The following is a 22077-nucleotide window of genomic DNA, read 5'->3' as shown; positions in this document are numbered from 1 at the left end:
ATTGGTGGCCTTCGGCTGTTGTCTGCTCTATGGTCGGGTTGTTGTCTCTTTGACACATTTTCCATTTCCGTTCTCAATTTTATTCATATAAAAGTTTGAAAGTATGAGTTCATTTGTACGAATGTCATATAGTTGAAAATGTCTTGATGATTTTGTTAAGCAACTTAGGCACATGATCATTGAAATCAATAGGGGTGCAACTAAATACATAAATATTTTCTTTATAACAAGATTTCTTTTTTAAAAACACCTTTACACCTTTAAATTGTTTACCTGTATTAAATTTCATCATTTTATCTAAGTTAAGACTGCGACACTAAAGGTAAATTGGGTGCAAACGAATCATCTACTGTAAACAAACAAGCAAGATATTGTATCTAGTAAATTTGTCGACTTGTTTATGTCTGATAAAAATATAAAAATTGAATGCTTCTAATTGAAAGATATCAAGAATAAATGCAATTCATCATACGATGTTCATTGTGTCAAACCAAACATAAAATTATGCGCATGAAAAAAACAGCGTAGACAAAAACTTAATGAGATGAGGGATGTATATATTGATTTTTTACATCATGGCATGGAAGCAACACATACATTTTATATTTATTGTGATCGAAATAGGAATATCAGGGAATAAAGATCAACAGTTTGTACTTTTTCTTCAAAACTCAAGACTGAAGGGAGGGAACTTGGGATCTTTTTATGTTGAATACGATGCGTAAAACTGCATGTTGTCTACAATTTGTATTCAATCGAAGGTTTCAAACTTTGACCAGGGATTAAGAAAATATCTAAAATATATTTGATTATAATTCCTAAAGATCCCTGCTGCAGGGCACATGACAGCAGAGATTAGAAAAGTCTACACAGATCTTTGAATAGTTTTTTCCCCTAATTACGCTGTACGATACGGTATTAAAGAAATTGCAAATTTATGGCTTTGTGACCATTTTCAAAAAATAATGTGAGTATTTGGTATTTTTTATATCTGTAAATTGCATTTGTTCAGCATCTACCTTGCTTAAAGAACATTTAACCACATATGCTTAAATAGCTGTATTCAATTTGAGATTCTTTCCCTTGACATGTTGAACAATCTAATAATTGGTCAACTAATGAATTATGAAATCTAGGTTGTAGCTTGATATAAGAAATGAAAACACATTAAGAGTTGTTTTTTTATACCTTAAAGACGGCTAAACTATTAAGAATCAATACATTCTGTTAAATAGAAGCAGTAAAGTTATAATTTTGTATAATTTTGAATTGATATTTCTGCCTTTTTTGCAGAGTTATCTCCCTTATCGATGAAAATCTCCATAGGAATTTTAAAATCGTATTTTTTTAGTTTTCCTCAAGTTAGACTTTTTTCTGTAAATTTTAAATCTTTTGTTGCAATTACTTCAAAGGTAAGGGTCAATTTTATGCTAGATTGACTGGACTCGTCCGAATCACATAAATATATATATAATGCAGTTCGTTTAGCGGAAACCTTTCATACTTAGTAGAAATATTTGTCATATTCTGTTGCAAGTGTTGTATCGTGAGTTTGATTTGACAATTGGTACAGGAGTAATGGGACTTTGAAAACATCTCATCTGACACCAATAACAAAAAGTTTTCATACTTCGCAGTAGTGTTTTCCATGATACGTAGTTGACTATTTTACTTGAATTACTGTAATAGTTCCACAAGGTTGATCGCAAGTCCCCTGAAACCATTTACAAGAAGTTCTCATAATACATGTAGTATGTTTAATTGTCACCCGGTTTGTATTATTTACCATTTTATACTTTAATTTTTTATAAACACTTTTATGGGAGTTATTGAACCAGGTTTGAAATATTGTAATTAGCGACGCTTAATGTAAACAAACCCTCTAAGTCTGTTGAACAGCAAAAAAATGAAAACAACACGTTTAATAAGTTCTTGCGTTCGAAGCGCTTTTCTGGATTTACCTTCATCAGGAACGCTCAGAGCCAAACATTTGAAATCCGAAGATGTATAAGTACCGGGGTTGAAGAGCTACATGTCAAAAATACCTAAAATAAATAGCAAACCCGCACAATTTAGTCGACTTGTATGCCATCATGGGTTTTTAAACGACCTCAAAAATTAAAAATAAAAATGGACGTATATTGTTATCACATCGTCGTCGTCGTCGTCGTTAGCGTCGTCGTCAGCGTTGCCCGAAGACAGATGGTTCCTAGATTATAACTTCCGTATAAGTGAATAGAAATTGATTAAATTTTAACTCAATGTTTATAACCACAAAAGTAAGATTGGGGTCGACTTTGAGGGTTCTGGTTCCAAAGGTTAAGAATATGGGCCCAAAACAAGCGTTTATCTAGTTTCAGGACAATATGTTGTGTATAAGTATTTCAATTGCTCTTAAATAGTACCACAATGTTAAATACAATAAGTAGAAGGTTGGGATTTATTAAAAGGGTAATTGGGCAAACAGTTTAGGAATTAAGGGCCAAAAGGGACCAAAACAAGCTTGAATTGAATTTAATGTGCGTATTGTTATGCGTTAACTTTTCTGCATTGGCTAGAGGTATAGGGGGAGGGTTGAGACCTCATAAACATGTTTAACCCCGCCGTAATCCTGGGCCTGTCCCAAGTCAGGAGCCTGTGGCCTTTGTTAGTCTTGTATTATTTTTATATTTAGTTTTTTGTGTACAATTTAGAGTTTAGTATGGCGGTCATTATTACTGAACTTGTATATATTTTTGTTCAGGGGCCAGCTGAAGGACGCCTCCGGGTGCGGGAATTTCTCTCTGCATTGAAGAAGCGGATGGTGACCTTCTGCTGTTGTCTGCTCTATGGTCGGGTTGTTGTCTGTTTGACACATTCCCCAATTCCATTCTCAATTTTATGTTTCTAGTTTCAGGACAATAACTTGTGTGTAACTGTATTGATCCCTCTAATCACAAGTTTCCATATAACAAAGGGAAGGCTGGGATTGAGTTTGGGGTTAATTTCCCTGAACATGTAGAAATAAGGGGCCAAAAAATGCAAAAAAGAAGCATGTTTCTAGTTTACAGACAATAACTTGTGTTTAAGTGTATGGATCTCTCTGAAATTATACTACAAGGTTTCTTACCACAAAGGAAATGCTGGATTGGAGTTTTGGGGTTCTTGCTCCAAAGGAGGTTTCAATAAGTTGGGGGTAAAAAAGGGCCCAAATAAGCAATTTTATAGTTTTCAGTCAATAATTTGTGTTTAAGTGTATAAATCTTTCTAAAATTGTACCACAAGTTTCCATACTGCAAAGGGATTGTTATGGGGGGTTATGGCTCAAACCATTTAGCAAATAGGGGCAAAAAAGGGGAAACAAGGTTTTTCTGGTTAAAGGACAATTTAGTTAATTTAAAAGCAGTGTATGGGAGGTAATCAAATTCCAATTTAAGAATACTGTTATATTTATATTTGATTACCTCCCTTACACTGCTTGAACAAAAAATATGTATCTTAATATTTTAAGTTGTATTTAAATGAGAAGTTATTGTTGCAAAAACCAATTAGAAATTTGAATTCGAATTATTTTTGGAATACAGGAAAAGGGGAGGATTAAAGGGGGTGATTCAATAAGAATATAGAGGGGAACAATTTTTCTCATTTCAGTTTTCAGAATTTGTTCAAATCTATTTTTTTTAGGTAAGTTAATAGTCAACAGGATAGTGAGTTGCTCAAAAGCAAAAAAAAAAAACCAAACAAACAAATTCATTTGACAACATTCATTCTGTGTCAGAAATCTATGCTGTTTCAACTATTTAATCACAATCCAAATTCAGAGCTGTATCCAGATTGAATGGTGTGTCCATACTTATACTTTGACATAGTTTAACAGAAAACTTTCTTTCTTTACTGATGTTTGATTCAGTTTCCGTCGTATGTTGTTATCCATATTTTACCTTTATTTTTTTTATTGACTTTTTTCAACAGGAGTTACGGAACTTTTGCAAATTTTTTTCTATCAATAAATAATTGTGACTCACAATGTTATACCTAACCAATACAGCGACTGAAGACCATTCGTCATGACGTAGCAATCCTGTCTAGTTTATTTGATTTGTTTTGATATAATAGATAAAGTTTATTTTATAAAGATAAACATATATGTTTAGATAGAAATGAGATACGAGTTAACAACATATCCTCAAAAGAATTCATAAACGTATTTTTTATAACAGTCTGGCTGCCATGTTTTTTAAAAAATCTGTAATCACTCCACAAAAATTGCGGATAAAGAATTTGAAGTTTGTACATATTTTTTGAAATAGCAGATATATATCCAATATTCACCAGGTAAGTCTATAACGACTGAAATTGAAGATTGTTTGTCTAGTTCGATTGTTAAAAACTACGTAGAGGAATCAGTGAACCTGCACCAAAACTTTACTACTTTTAATCATAAAATGGTAAATTGAAATTGGATATGATATAGTAACGCCCTCTCGTACCTGTTGACTGCTTGTATTATATACACAAAATGTCAACTGATAGAAAAACTTGTAATGTAAAACGGTTTTGCGACAAATAATGTTGTCAAGCTATAAATTCAAATCTTTAAATTTCTTTTGTTCTAAATTTATAGAAAAGGAGCATAATTAGCTTTACATTTTGGAGTCCAATGTAGCGTAATCAGTATTGACAAGTTTTCTCAAATCTTTTTACCAGTTTTATAGAAGAAAACTGTTTCAATAATTTCTTAAACTCTTTTTCTACTGGATCCTCAAGAATATATTCCGATGGACCTTTGGGGGAAACGAAGAATTTCCAATAGTTCCACTACAAGTCCTTCTCATAATATCATCGAAGTCATCCACTTAAAACCATAAAGATTATTACATATATTTGAACATTTCAATAACAAATTGTATTGTCATCATCAACATGATCATGTAACCATACATTATCAAAAAAAAAAACACCCGATAATATTGGATATCTTTTCAAATATTTCGTCATCGTTATCAAACTAAACGACTTCCTTTTTGAGAATTAATGATTCAGTTTAAGATTCAATTAAAGAATCGAAAAACGTTTTGTTTTATTTTGATCTGCAAAATAAACAACAACATTCATTTAACTGTTCTAAAATTAACGATGCACCCTTCACGGACATCTAGCAAAGAATATTGGTAAAATCAGCTATAGAGACTATTTGAAATCGGAAGTTGGTTAAATATTTGAACCCTGATGAATTACTTAGATTTTAAATACAAAATACGCAACATATTTATTGTTTCTTTCAGTTGTTTTTATTTCTCAAGTGGTAAAATGTAAAATCACAAAAATACTGAAATCTGATGAAAATTCAAAACGGAAAGTCCTAAATGAAATCAAATGATAAAACGTATCAAACAAATTGACAACAATTGATATATAGTATATTTCTGACTTGGAACAGGCATTTTCAATTTTAGAAAATTGTGGATTGAACCTGGTTTTATAGCGCCAAACCTCTCACTTGTACGACAGTCGTTTCAATTTTCATTATATTGACAATGATGCATGAACAGAATGTCACAAAAACAACCCGGACCCAACCAAAAACTAGGGATGATAAAAAAAAAACCAGCCTAGCCGTGTCAGAAAAATGTATACCTATCATGTATCCAAGCTTTCTCCTTAGTTGACTTCTATTTTACAGTCTCTTTTGTTTGACCTTCTTCAAATGATTTTGGAGAGCCGTGGTGTAGTGGTTAGTGCATCGGACTACTAACACAAAGGTTCCTGGTTCGATTCTCGTTTGGGATGAAAATTTCAGGAACTCAATTTTCGGCTCTCCCTTAACACCATCTGCAAGTATGGTCTTGAGGAAACGATGATAGTCCGTCGGAAGGGGACGATAAATGGCTGACCCGTGTTAAGAGAGAGCCATATCTCTTGCACGTTAAAGACACCCTTGTAGATTTCGAAAAAGAGTAGGCTAATGCCGCTACAAGGCAGCACTCGCACCCGCAAAGTGGAAAGGGATTAATATAAGTTGCAAAACTTGTTTCCCAATCCACTCTAAATAAATATGTTTAAACTAAATGATTTTAACTAACGATTGGCAATGACATATTGTGACACACAATATTCAAAACATCGTTTATACAGTGAAGAGATTCTTTTGCGATATCCTTGCAATCTAGCTAGGTTCAAAACGAAAAATAAATAAATAAAGATATCAGTTTAAATACTAACTAGTTATATTATTTTTTTTAAGAGAAATGAGATACGAAATGAGTTCACAATCTTTAAGTATTTACTTGATCGTGTGTTTTCCACGGTCTAGTTGTTTTGTATAACAAACCGGATACAGCACAAGACGAATGGCGGTTGAAGGTTTGAAGCTTTGTGCATTTTTTTTTGGGATTTTAATAGCAGTTATCTAAATTCGCCTGGTGAATTTTTAAGACTATAATCAAAGAAAGCCTGTCTATTTTACAATTTGGACAAAAAGTAAGCATCTAAGAGATATGATATAGTAAAGACTATTTTTACTTGATAACTGCTGCTGTCATGTACAAAAATGTATATTTAAAGACTTGCCATTTAAATCAGTTTTACGACAATTAAACAGTTCACAAAAGCGTTTGAACGAAGAAGGATACATCAATAAATTAAATAATGTAATTTTAACAGATTTAACAAATTAAATAAACGATGGACTATGGTAGTGATATCATCTTTGTCAATATTGTCAATAGAAAAATACTGAACGTCAGGTTCTGGTTCAAGACAGTTACCCCTTAAAACTTTATTATTTAAGAAATGACAATAGCTATTATGATCTGACCATTTTTGTAATGGGACTTTGAAAACATCTCTTCTGACAACTATAACAAAAAGTTTTCGTACTTCGTCGTAGTGTTTTCCATGATGTGTATTTTACCTTTTTACTTGAATTATAATGTTATAGTGCCACAAAATTGAACGCATCTCCCCTGAAACCATTTACAGGAATTTCTCATAATATGTAGGATTGTCTACCAATTTGTATTTCTACCATTTTATTCTTGTATTTTATATCAACATTTTTCTGGGAGTTATTGGGCCAGGTTTTAAATAATGTAAACCCTCTCAGTCTGTTGGACAGCAACCTGCACTATTTAGTCGACTTAGATGCCATCATTGGTTTTTGAACTTTATTGTACCTCATTTTGATTTGCTATTTTAAAGGTTGTATGACTGTTTTCTTCCTTTTGTTTTACCTCAATAACAAGTCCTGATTGCTTATACTTCGGACATAATTTAACAGAAAACATTCTTTCTTTACTAAGGTTTGATTCAGTTTCCATCATATGTTGTTATCCATATTTTACCTTTATTCTTCTATTGACTTTTTTCAACAGGAGTTACGGAACTTTTGCCATTTTTTTCTATCAATGAATTATTCTGACTCTCAATGTTATACCTAACTAATATATCGACGGGGGACCAGTCGTCATGACGTATAGAAATGTTTGTTTGATATTGTACTCTTAACAAAGGTAATAATAGTTTATAAAGATAAAAAGATATGTTTAGATAGAAATGATTTACGAGGAGTTCATCAACGTAATTGTATTACAGTCGGGCTGCCATGTTTGTACAAAAATCTGAAATCACTCAACAAACATGGCGGATAAAGAATTTGAAGTTTGTACATATTTTTGGAAATAGCAGATATATTAACCAGGTACGTCTTTTACGAATGAAATTGAAGATTGTTTGTCTAGCTTGATTGTTAAAAACTGCGTAGAGGAATCAGTGAACCTGCACCAAAACTTTAGTACTTTTAATCATAAACTAGAAAATTAAAATGGGATAACATATAGTAACGCCCTCTCGTACCTGTTGACTGCTGGTATTATATACACAAAATGTCAATTGATAGAAAAACTAACAATGTAAAACGGTTTTGCGACAATTAATGTCATCAAGCTATAAATTCAAATATATTTCTTTTTGTTAAAAGCTGGTATACATTTTGGGGCCAATGTAGCGTTATCAGTATTGACTAGTTTCTCAAGGTTTTTACCAGTTTTACAGATGGAAACTGTTTCAATAATTTTTTAAACTCTTTTTCCACTGAATCCTCACGGATATATTCCGATGGACATTAGAGAAAACGAAGAATTTTCAATAGTGGCAGTACAAATTCTTCTATTTTTTTGCTGACATCATTGATATGGTTATATTTATGAATTAACTGTTTACAAACATTTGTATTCTTGAAATACAAAGGCTTCTCTACCTCATGCATATAATACCTTTATTTGGCAAAACTTTTAGGAATTGTGGTCCTCAAGGCTCTTCAACTTCGTACTTTATTTGGCTTTTTAAACCTTTTTTTAAATTTGAGCGTCACTGATGAGTCGTTTGTAGACGAAATGCACGTCTGGCGTTTATACAAAATTTAGTCCTGGTATCTATGATAAGTTAATCTTATAATAAAATCGAAATTATCCACTGAAAACCATAAAAATTACTGCTTATGTATAAAGTTTCTTTAACCACCTAATCATGTTACTGTACATTATCCAGCAGGGCACGATAAAAATTGATATTTTTTCAAACATTTCCTCAACATTATAAAACTGAAACACTTTCTTTTTGAGAGATAATGATTCAGTTTAAGGTTCAATTAAAGAATCGTAAATATTATTTTTTTCATCTGCAAATTAAACAACAAATTTTGACAAGTAAGCATCTAAATAAAGGCAACAGTAGTATATCACTGTTCAAAACTCATAAATCCATGGACAAAAACATAATCGGGTACCGAGGGAAACGCATTAAATATAAGAGGAGAATAACGACACAACACAAAAATGTAACACACACAAAAACGGACCAAGCATCAGACAAAATACCACGAGAATAACAAATATAACATCAAAACCAAATACATGAATTTGGGATAGACAAGTACCGTGACACGTCTTATCGCAATGTGAATGTAAAATATATGATATAGTAAAGACTTTTTATGTACTTGATAACAGCCACTATCATGTACAAAAAAATGTATATTTAAAGACTGGCCATTTAAATTAAATTTACGACATTTTAAGAGTTCACAAAAACGTTTGACTAAGAAGGATACATCAATAAATTAAAGAATTTAATTTTAACAGATTTACCAAATAAACGATGAACAAGAATGTTGATATCATATTTTTCAATATTATTAATTCGTTTATTTTAATAAATTTGATTCGTTTAGGGATAGTCACATGTTAAACTATATTTTGGAAGGTAAAGGTGAAACGGCTGATAGCAAAAAGCATATTGCACAGCAAAAATCATAATGCATGGTTATTTTTAGAATTTCTAAAAACCGATATATTTTGTGCCGCTATGTAGTGAATTTCAGGATATTGTTAAACCTTATTGAAACATCGATACATGTATCTGTGACCGATTATTTGTCGAAAAAAATCTTCAAATACATAAGATGTCAAATAAACAAACAAAAAATCATGAAATAACAACTAATATTTTGTTATTGTCAAGGAGAAAATATGATATCTATTATATTCATACAAAATCAAATGACGATTTGGTCACAAATATGGTCGGAAATTAATAATATAACAAATATAGCCTTTGTATGAGGTCAATACAGGATATATCGACCCAAAGAAGTATATCGACCTCGGGCTTCGTTTTCAGTCAATATACTTTTTGAAAAACCTCTACGTTAATTATATTCAAAAGTTTAAAACGCAAAATACCGCATTCTAACATTTTAAAGTGATATTAAAAATAACATCTAATCAAAGATATGTATACTCTTATATCTTGGTTTTATCTCTTCTTTTAGGTGCAATACAGCAGGAATTTCAGGTTCAGAGTTGAAGAATTATCACATACTTTTTTGTTATATTGTAATTCTTATACAGGTGAAATATTGTGCAGAAGCTAATTTGACTCCTTAGGACTTTGTAATTTAAGACATGACAATAGAATCAAATGAAATGTGAGTCAATATTAACCTTACTCTACTAACATAGTTAATGTATTCATATTTTCGACACGTATATATGGAAAAAGTTTAACATAAAATGCAATTTACTATCGCACTGGTTAATGTCGTAATTCTTCAGAGGTTAAGAAAATACAAAATGTAAACATACAACAATCATGGTCCAACTTAATACCCCTTTTTCTTAACAACTAGAAAAAAACTCAACAATTTCAAAAGAACAACTTTACGCCTTTAAGGACATACGATACAGTTTTGGTCCCGTATTTACATTTTGATAAACAATTCCATAAAGACTATTGTTTCCCTGATTAAAGCAAATATGTTCTTAAAAAAACATACCTTCATGTGCTACTTTTGAGTAAATTGAGGTCGAAATTTGCATATTTGCTCAAAATTCGGATTTGTGGCCGTAATTTTCCTTACGAAATAAAGACATATTTTTTTTAAAAGATAAACACAAATTTTTTTTTGATAGATAATTTGTACTTTCCGTATTTTATAAGTATCTTAAAAATTTATACATTTTTTATTCAAAAATAAATCATATTTATCAGATGTTCATGAATGTAAAAAAAACATAATTTTTTGCTGTATATTTATCAAATTAAAAAAAATGCGCTATTTACGTTTTCATTTAAATTGGCACATATAATCTTCTGGCGAAATCAAACCAAATGGAATTTTAAGAAAGAGGGGTCCATGAACTCGTTTTCAAGAAAGATAGGTTTGTATGATCAACATCAGTCGAAAACTGAATCTTTTCCCGATTTAACATAGTTTGACGTCGCGAAAATAACAATTTACGTTAGCAACGTCATTACCTCCCCTGTATATTTTTTAAGCAATTTTGTCTAGCAATACACTTTTGATATTATTTCAGAGTAGTATAATTGAACTGCATGTCGCTATCAGCTTCAATCTCGCAGCCTTCAAACTGTGATGAAATGTTATTTATTTTCTTTTGCAGATCTAGTGTTATAAACACAGGGGAAATGCCGTACACTATGGAACAGGAGAACTACTTCAAGCTGATCACATTAATATATTGCTTTGGGACGAATGTAAACCGTGATCTGTTGCACCGTTTTCTTCATTCAACAAACACAACGTTAGAACAATTTATAAATGATCATCAACATGAAATATACCATTTCTTCTGCGATGATAAATGCTGTCAATGTAAAACGAAATCTATATCGCCAAAGCGGAAATTTGTTAAGGTCATTAACGAAAAACAAATGTTAGCTATTTTTGAAAACTCCCACTCTGATCGACTTGACAACCATCAATATCAAAGCAAAGAAGGACTTTGCTGTTTAAAGGCAAATAAAAGTGTTGAGCTAAAAGATTTAGATTTCACCCTTATTAGATTTTTTCTTGTTCAATTTTGTTATCAAGTATTTTGGGATTGCCATTTAAAACATGACAACAAGTCTTTCTCAGCTTTCCTTGTGGAAAATGTCCACAAGGTTTATCACTTATCTGTGGATAAGATTTGTTGTTGTAAGTGTAATGCTGACCGAGATATTCCAGACAAGTGTATTCACCAAAAACAATTTGAAATAATATGTAAACAAGGGAGTTCACCGTGTCATCATCAATTTTGCTCCTGTCAGTACACTATCCAAAGTAATTTGACTCTATCCTCATTGATACAACGAGATACAGATTTGACTACAAAGTTAACAAAGCAATTTTGTTCTTCTCGAAAATATCTGGAAAATATCTATGAAAATCGAAACAAAATTGCACATCATCCAGACTGCAGCATCAACAATGATAAGTTTTGGGAAATTTGGAATAAAACACAACCCAACATTCTTGAAATAGCAAAAGCTCTAGACAAAGAAAACGAATATACAATTGATTTACAAGAACTAATAGATGGACCAACGAATAAAGTGTTGTTTGTTACCGTGGTATTGAACTTGCTTAAAACATCTGAACACGTATGTATAGTTGATCTATTATCTAAAATCTATTAAAAGTAAATCATAATTTAATATTTTAATTCAAACAACATTATGTACATACTTATATAATTTATATTAATACATTTTGCGAAAATTGTCTTTTTGTACTCATTCTTGCTTTCAATGTTTATGTTTGAGCTATTTAACAATTATTGTGTTTCAAGTCATATAATCATGAGATAAACGTTTAATTTATTTTGATATGAGCGTCACTGATGAGTCTTATGTAGACGAAACGCACGTCTGGCGTACTTGATTAAAATCCTGGTAACTATTTGATACATGAATGTTATTTAAGAATTAAAACAAATATCCTATTGAAATCTGAAATGCTAGAGACCGGCAAAGGGAGACAACCACAATTTATATTATGTTTCATAAGTCGGTATAATTGTAAGCCTAAGTTACATGCGTTAACATACGTAAGTTTCGTTTGAAACTTAAAAATCTCTTTTATCACTTTGATATTCTTAGCATCTTTTTTAGGTATCCAGTATAAAGTCGGACGATTTTCATAATTTTTTAATACGTGTATACCAAAGGATTAAGGGACGGATTTGTGATTACCTAATATCTCCAATTTTGTGAAATTAAATACGGCTATAGTGAAACGTTCGCAAAATTTTCTTTTACCTGTTTCATATCTTGATTGTTGTCGAGTTGAAATAGATTTGCAATGGTCAATGGAGGCTACTTTAGAAATTTGAATTATTTGAATTTGACAAATTACAATTCATCCACACTGTCTTGTTTACCTTTTCGCTTAAATTCCCTGATGTATGATGGATGTTAAAGAATCGTCACCAAGTCAGGAGCCTCTGGCCTTTGTTAGTCTTGTATTATTTAAATTTTAGTTTCTTGTGTACAATTTGGAAATTAGAATGGCCTTCATTATCACTGAACTAGTATATATTTGTTTAGGGGCCAGCTGTAGGATGCCACCGGGTTCGGGAATTTCTCGCTACATTGAAGACCTGTTGGTGACCTTCTGCTGTTGTTTTGTTGTCTACGGTCGGTTTTTTTGTCTCTTTGACACATTCCCCATTCCATTCTCAATTGTATACCATATAATGCCAATGTGCAACTTTTGTTTGTTTGGGTTTAGTTTTTTATCTATCAGAGATATTTTTGATCATACATTTTATAGGTTCCATTGAATCTTTTCATTAATTTCAAGTTCATTTTGAATTTGATCATATAGTACAACCTGAAATAGATATGAATAACAGATATACAATTAGTTGTAAATGAACATTTATTCAAAAGAATGTTTGAACATATGTACGACAACACAACAACATGTCAGGTTACTGAACATACCTTATGCATTCTGACAGTTATCCTTTTTAAATATTTATTGCAGGTAATATTTATACTTATATATTGCAGGTAATATTTATACTTATATATTGCAGGTAATATTTATACTTATATATTGCAGGTAATATTAATACTTATATATTGCAGGTAACCGTTAATACTTTGAAAAAGATTGAAGGTAAAGAGGATTCAATCGAGGACAAAATCGAAGCGGTTTATACACTAGTCCAAGACATTCAAATTGCAAAATGTAACAGCATGAACAACAGTGATTGTAAGCATATATAAGCAGATAAATTTGCATCATATGACCCGAGAACACATTTATTTCGTTTTACTATTTTTATACATAAAAGGCATATTAAAAACATCGCCTGTGCTCTATCCATAAAAGTTTATTTACAGAGTAGTGTATTACTAATTATAATAAAATTATCGGAAAGTTTATTGGCTCTTATGGATATTTTATGTAAAGGGGTCTGTCTTTTAGTTTGATAATTTAAGACATACTTATTTTACATATACCTTTTCAAACTTGACAATACCATTAATTCACCAAACAATTCAATATTTTACATGTAATTTCACTTTTTTACTTTTTTGGCATAAAATATCAAGAAATAAATTTAAAAGCTGCATGAAAAATATTTTGCAAGTTATTCACTATCCACACTAGGACTAGTAGACAACAAAAATAAAATTACGAAAACTGTTTCCCCGGACCTAATATATGATAAAAGAGATCCAAAAGATAACACAGAGAAATTCAAAGTAATGTCAAAAATAAACTGACAACACCACGGTTACAAAAGAAAAAGAATAACAAACACAAGACACAACTTAAAAAACTAAAGCGAACTACTCATCAATAAATTTATACATATTTTATACACACAAAATGTACACAACATGACAAGTTGGTTGAATTTACTTTCATGCAATATTTTGAACATAGAAAAAAAGATAGGCATTATGTTTTTCTTTTTTTTTATAGATTTTTTCTGTTAATGGGTCGGATGTATAAAACTCGATCTGTTAATTGGTCTGTTAAAAGAAGGACGAAAGATACCAAAGGGACAGTCAAACTCGTAAATCTAAAACAAACTGACAACGCCATGGCTAAAAATGAAAAAGACAAACAGAAAAACAATAGTACACATGACACAACATAGAAAACTAAAGAATAAACAACACGAACCCCACCAAAATCTAGGGGTGATCTCAGGTGCTCCGGAAGGGTAAGCAGATCCTGCTCCACATGCAGCACCCGTCGTGTTGCTTATGTGATTACAAATCCGGTAAATAGTCTAATTCGGTAGGTCAAATTCATGAAAGGGAAGGGGATTGTGGTTACGACGTAATGAACATATCCGATATCATTTGTGAAACGGTTATTCCATAACGGTCAAACAACTCGTTATGGCGTCCGTAAACTTTACGAAGGGATGATTTCAACTTCACCGTTTGGAACTCTTGGTTTAATAGCTTCCTTGTGAGCAGTAACCCTCTATCAAGAAAATCATGATAGGAAATGCAAGCACGGGAATATCTGTTAAGAGTTATGAATAGCCATAAAAGTATAATTTTATTGCTATGTGGGAGTGTTATAGGAACAAATGAATAGACTCAAGATGAGAGACTAAAATATACGGAAACAACAAATGAACAATTAAAAACATAAATTTAGACTGGAAATTGAAAATTGGTAAAAAATAGTTTCAAAAAGTGTATTATTAGAGTAATGTTAATTTTATCAAAAAATGGTCACATAAATCAAGGTCATACGATATAAATATAAACACGTTTGTACACTGCTAGTCGGCTAAAAAACTTACAATGATAATACATCATTACTGGAAAAAAAGATTCATATTATGCATTTTTTGTGATGACAATGATGACTAGGTAGAAAAGACAATGCATATCGGAAAACGCATGAAATTTAACTGGCTGCATTGCAACACAAGAGATAGATTCACAGATGTTGCAGACTTTGAACAGACACCAAAATTAAGACTGATTGATAACGTAAATAATAAATTCATGCATATTCCTGCAGCCAATCCATATCACTCTATATTGAAGTGACACACCCTTCAATAAAATGCAAAAATGGTCAAAATAAAAATGCTCTTACGAGAGGATACTGTTACACCGTATTGTCAGTTTTTCTACACAAGATCTTATATTTTACTTTTTCAATGGGAAATTTTAAAGGTAGCAAAACTATTGTCGTGGCTAAATTACTGACACAATTCAAATGGTCCATACCATTAACAGACTTTATTCCCGAAATATTCACTAAAGTGTGGTATTACTCAAGTTAAATTACAATTTTGAATTATTTTCTAATGTCAATGTATCTTTTAGATTGTTTGATTGTTGGTTGCTTTACGCAGCAAATTTATCTTTCAGAACCAATGTACTATTTTGTGTCCTTTATAAATTATTGACTGTCCCTTTGGCATCTTTCGTCCCTCTTTTATAAGAGGGACGAACGATACCAGTGGGACAGTCAAACTAATAAATCGAAAATAAACTGACAACGCCATTGCTAAAAATGAAAAAAGACAAACAATAGTACACATGACACAACATAGAAAACTAAAGCACAAACAACACGAACCCCAAATGATAATTAAGTAATAAAATGTTCGCCTTTTACCCAAAACAGTTCTATGCGTTTAAGCATTAATACCACATACTTCCGCGACGCCTTTTAGTTTTACTGAAAACTGTGCAAGCTATGATTTTTTTTACAGATGGAAAATGTTCTGTTATAGAATGATATCGTTATGTCAGACACTTTGATTTGGTTCTTATAATATGACAAACATCTGTATGTCTAACAGAGTTTAACATTAAATTGTACGTTTCACTCCTAACAGACGTATAACCGACCCGATTAACAGACCAACCGCCCATATAACCGCATACTCAATATAGATTAACCGACCAATCTCTCGGTTTGCCGAGTGACGGCCGTGATCTAATCGCTCTTGAGTTGATTAATTCGTAAAAGAAACATAAACAATTTTGAATTATTTTATCTCTTTATATTCAAGGGATTAATCAAAAGCATTAGCTGTTTAAAGCACGAATTTCTGTGAGACAACATAATTTGTGTCTTTGGATGACATTCGACATGTATTGAGTCTTTCTCGTCGTTTTTGATTACTGGATAAGCTGAAAAAGAAATCATATTTAGTCATTCACTTTTTAATGCAAATTACGATATTTTCCTACTTGAGATCTTGCAAACAGATGATGCCCATCAGAATTAATTTCAAATAAAGCATTTACTTCAATAAGATTTGATTATTTTATAAATTATAATTTTAGGTGCATATGTCGATTTCGGTTTTCTTATTATTATCTTGCTAATTCATGTTTCTTTCAAAATTATTTTGTTTCCATGTAATATCAAATTGAATTTTCCTGAACATAAATTTGAAAAAAGATTAAATATTTTTTCTTGATTTGCCATTGTAGGTTTCAGATAAATACTGTTATTTTGTATCCTTGTGTGTTATTATTCTGCTTACACATTCGTCTTCGTTTTTTATTTCAAGGTTCTGGTCTGAGCATTGTAAATAGTTTACGAGATATGGCGATAGGTCTTTGTGAGGAGAATTCACCAGAAAGCGATCTGGACAATTTCCGAGGTATATATTCATAAAGTTAATAATGATAATAATAATGATAATGATTATATTTCAATATTAATCATGATATAAAACAAAACTTCAATGTGCGTTCATATTTTAAAAACAAAATACCTCTCTATACCCTAACACAGAATGAACATCATGTTTCGGTACAAAATCTTTTTTTCCATAAAAGCCTCGATCTCATGCGTATTCCAGCATACCTTTCACATACTACTTCTGAGCGATTTGTGAAGTGTTGTTTGTTACATTACCGTTGAACACGAGCGTGTGGACAAGTCAAAAGGAACAACTACCAGATCTGCAAAATAATGGAGTTTCAAATAAAATAAATCTTAATGCAAGATCTCGTTTTTGTCGAGGTATATCTTAATTCGATTTAGCGTGTGACCAACGGTGACTCTGACATTGTTGAAAAAGTAAATTTGAGTATTGTAAGCTATGCCAGAAAGTTCAAATTCACAAAAGAGAAAATATAAACAAGTACAAGTAAGCATGTGTAATGATTATCACAAAAAGGCGTTATCAATGGTAACATAACTCTTTTTTGAAAATTACAAATTCGGATAAATCATCTTCGAATTATAGGTCACAACTTTAAGGATTAATAAAGTTTAGACCCAAAATTTTATGCTTTTCGCAGTTTGGTCGTTTCAATGGTTCGGTGCCATTTTGGAAGTGCAAAGTCAATTTCAATTCTTTATATACCAGTTAATAACTTTTAAAATTCCATTAGATTTGAAGTATTTAAATAGAAAGTACAGTTTAGCAGTGTACATTGAAACCTCAACAGTTAAAACTTTCCCCAAGTCAAAGTGCTGCATGAAAGGCGTGGCATGTAGCTACCCATAATACTCTTTCGTCATGGTATGTGTCTAGGAAAAAAATGACACTGATGTTTTAGTATATTCAACAAAAACCTCGCCCTTAAATAACAGAGTAACGACAGCCGTTTTCAATAAAATTCCAAATTCAAACATACCAGGTGAAAATTCCATAAAGTATCAAGCCGTAAGGTCTTACATTAAGGATTATCAGTAAGATTCAGTAATTTGTAACATATTATAATAATTGAGGAGGGGTGGTCAACACCAAATATATTCCTTCGGATAAAGCAATTCTAAGGTTCACGAACACATTATTTACGCTCACAAAAATGTTGTACAGCTAAGGCTGAATCACAAGCCATGAAAAAATGAAAAATTAGTCTGGTACCTTTGAGAACATTTTCAATTTTTTATGTAGCTTTATTTAAGCAACACTTGTTCAACGCGTTGTATTTTGACTATGGCCATATGATCAGCATTTGAAACAAAATGCAGTGCATATGTTTTTTCTGACATTCCATCTTCTAGAGACGAAATGAAGAAATAGACAAACATGTACGAAGTTGTCAAATCGTTAATATTTCAAATGTTTTCCTGTTATTTCCCGAATAACACATCGGCTTTTACAATCTAATTGTTCTTATTATTCATTTTACAGAAGTCAGTTTCGAGTTAAAAATGCAAGTTAATCCGACACCAATCCAAACATCTCAGGGTAAGGACTTCAATACAAAACGGCACTTTTTGCTTTAATGTTTTGCCTTTTGTAGTATTGATTATTTGTTTAATGCTAGCATTATCATTATATGAATTTGTGGTTGTATATTTGAACTTCAAAGCATATGATCTTATTGAATTATTCTATCATAAAAAAAATTAAAAAAATACCGAACTAATAATATTCAAAATGGAATGTTCCTAATCCAAATTTAAAACTTAAACACATCCAACTTTTAATGGAAAGCAACTGTCATACTCCTGACTCGGTACACGCATACGTAAGGACATATTAAACATTGTAATACCATTTTCAAGCAACATTATGCATTTTAATTTTCGGTTTTTTTTTTTTAACCTGCTCTATTCTTTTTACTGCACTTAAAAATAAAACAAAAGTATGATGCATCATGCTCTAGTATAGCATAGACAGCGTAATGATGAAATTGAGAATAGAAAGGATGAAGGTGTCAAAGAAACAACAACCCGACCAAAGAGCAGAAACAGCCGCAGACCACCATATGGTCTTCAACACAACGAAAAAATCCCGCATCTGGAGGCGGTCGTCAGCTGGCCCCTTAACAAATTTGAGTATTAGTTCAGTTAAAATGGACGTCATACTAAACCATAAAAACATATAAATGAACAAAAATTAAAAATCATACACGACTTACAAAGGCCAGGCTAGTAAGACATATGACAAATGTCATTATGATTATGATTTTTCCGATTTTTCATAGTCACTGAAACAAAGTCCAACAATTTAACAGAAGAAGACATGTATGAAACAATTCCAATCATACAGCTAGATTTGATCTGAAATATTTCTTCCATGTTAATAACATTTTCAGTTAAATCATATTTGTTTTTACACGACCGGATTTTTTTAGGTTTTTTTTGTCGTATATTGGTATCATGTCGTCGTCGTCGTCGGCGTCGTCGTGAACGTCGTCCAAAGACAGATGGTTTCCGGATATTAACTTTAGTATAATGAATAGGAATCAATAAAATTTTAACACAATGCGCATTACCACTAAAGGAAGCTTAGGATTGATTTTTGGGGGTTATGGTCCCAAAGGTTGGAGAACTAGGGATCCAAAGGGGTACAAAAAACGAGCATTTATCTAGTTTCAGGACAATATGTTGTGTATAAGTATTTCAATTGCTCTGCAATTTTTCCATAATGTTTAGTACCATAAGTAGAAGGTTGAACTTTGTTTTAAGGGATATGGGGCAAATAGTCTAGGAATTAAGGGCAAAAAGGGGCCAAAAACAAGCTTTTTGTAGTGTCTGGACAATAACTTTAGTGTAACTGTATATATCTCTCTGACATTGTACCACAAGGTTTCATTTAAAAAAGGAAAGGCTAGGATTGGGAAATGTAGATATAAAAAGATTAAGCAAACTCGTGCTGTTTGATTATTCTAGGTCTATTTAATTTCATATTATATATTATATATGAAAAATAAATATTAATCATCGTTTTTATCTGTCTAAGAATGATATTTTGGTGGATCTAATCAGTCAATCAGATTATTTACCTTTGTTTCACTTTCAATGTTGACATTTTTTCCTTTAAATAACTTTACACATACAATACATCTCAAGCTAAGGGGTTTAATTGAAGTTCACATAAATACGGACTCAATAAGGTTGAATTATTCACTTGCAAGTGAATAATTCAAGATCAATGTTTTGTAGCTTATTTGACAAAATTGAAACATACTGGCTGCTTTAAGCGAATACTTATTTCACTATTTGTATTTTATTAATGATTGAGCAAAAAAAATGATATATTATATTTTTTATATATCACGTAGCTAGTGTCCCTTTAATTTTGACGATTTACCTTCATAGGAGAGCAAAATTCTTGAAAATACTTGATATAGCAAACTTAATGATGGTTAAATTGGATTAACGTTTGTAGATTATCAGCTCCTTAGTATGTAAAAAATAAATATCGACATTTATTTTCTTGCAGGTAGTGGAGATGAAAACTCTGATCAAGGTAAATTCCGAAATTACTAACATAAGTTCTAAAATAGATTTGGTTGGTATAATTTTCATAAAATTTTTACCAAATATTTACTTTAAAATGTTGACAAATACTTCGAAATCTTATCAAATCAGAACCACACACTAATCATGGATAATTTCATTAGATATATAGCAGTTTGACAATGAAACAATAATGTTGGTCTCTGAGACGCTTTAAATCGAGCTCTCTTCACTAATAGTATGATAAAAAGTTTCAGTTAGTTTTTGAATAATTAAATAACCATAGATGTTCTGTACCTTTTTAAATTACAATTCAACCCAAACTAATAAATATAAAATGATCACCGACAATAAAGTTTGTTTTGTTTATTACTTATTCTTTACAAGATAAGAACGAATGACATACTATACCAATAGAGTATGTGTGTTATGCATTAGATTGAATAGAAAAAGGGAACATTTTAAATTCAATTTTATTTTGCTGGAAGATGTTTGCCTTGACAAAAATATCCATATTCCATTAAATTTAATCATGTTGTTTTGAGCAAAGCTATTAATGATATCCCGACCCTTGCAAAGTACATGATTTGGTATGGGAAATCATAAAAATAATTTTGACCAGATAAAAAAGAAATAGCACAAAGGCATCCTTTGGCATGGAATCTGAACAAATATTTCCGTACTCTTAACAATAAATAATATTTTATTGATAGTTGTATATGTAATTATTTTCAATGCCATTTTTTCCAAGTTTATAGTTGTCTTTTTGACATTGTTAAACATGTTGTATTTATAATGTGTCATATTTCAACTTTTACAGGTATTTGTTCAGTGTATGTTTACATTTTTGTTAATCTTTCTTTTTGCTCGAGTTAACATTTTCAATATATATTTTACAATGTGTCTTTCAATGTTTTAATGTGCTGCTTCTGTTTCTGATTCGGGTGAGGATTGGTGCCTGTCAAAACGTTTTAAATCGTTGCGTTTGTTTGCACATTTTCCTGTTTGACTGGGTTTGCACTAGAAATTGTAGGAGCCCCTTTGGATTGCTTTTCGGTACGAACCAAGTTACAATTCAAGGCTGTACGTTGACTTATATTGGTTTTCTTTGTACAAATTATGTTTTTGATTGAGAGTTGTCCCATCGGCACTTATACCACATCTTTTTGTATCCATCTAGAGTCCTTTAAGGTGGTAAATAACACTACAGGGAATTGCTCTGTCAAATAAGCTAAACTTTATAATCATGATTGCTAAGGAAATATTGAGCTTCTCCATGATCAAAATGAGTGGTTGCTATATATTCAACCATTTTTTCCGTGAAAATGATTGGTTCAAGTTTTTTGTAATTTTTATATTTTTTTCAAAGGCTCCAAGTACCACCTTAAGCAACTACCACTATTCTTAGCATATAAAACTAGCCAAAAAGTATAAACTCAGAACTGAATTTAAAATGCTATATGCATTAGGCTAGCAGTACAAACGCTTTAATTATTAAACAATAGTTTATAGAAACCAGTAACTGTTAAAAAATCACTCAAGTTTTCAAATGAATGTTATACTACAAGTTTAGAATTCCTTATGCATTTTCTTACAGATGA

General features: G+C 31.3%; 1 long non-coding RNA gene across 1 annotated transcript in view; it reads left to right on the top strand.

The window, feature by feature from the left end:
* LOC143059818 (uncharacterized) overlaps positions 1–18479 on the top strand; it is a 38040-nt gene extending 19561 nt beyond the window's left edge. The window contains exons 2-5 of the long non-coding RNA XR_012973620.1: positions 10941–11922; positions 13414–13540; positions 16839–16931; positions 18420–18479. This is a non-coding gene — a long non-coding RNA (uncharacterized LOC143059818). The remainder of the gene's footprint in view (positions 1–10940; positions 11923–13413; positions 13541–16838; positions 16932–18419) is intronic.
* Positions 18480–22077: the final 3598 nt, after the last annotated feature.

Source organism: Mytilus galloprovincialis, chromosome 14 (assembly GCF_965363235.1).
Source record: "Mytilus galloprovincialis chromosome 14, xbMytGall1.hap1.1, whole genome shotgun sequence".
NCBI classification, from domain to species: Eukaryota; Metazoa; Mollusca; class Bivalvia; order Mytilida; family Mytilidae; genus Mytilus; species Mytilus galloprovincialis.
The sequence above is the reverse complement of the archived record's forward strand: the minus strand, read 5'-3'. Positions and strand labels throughout refer to the sequence as shown.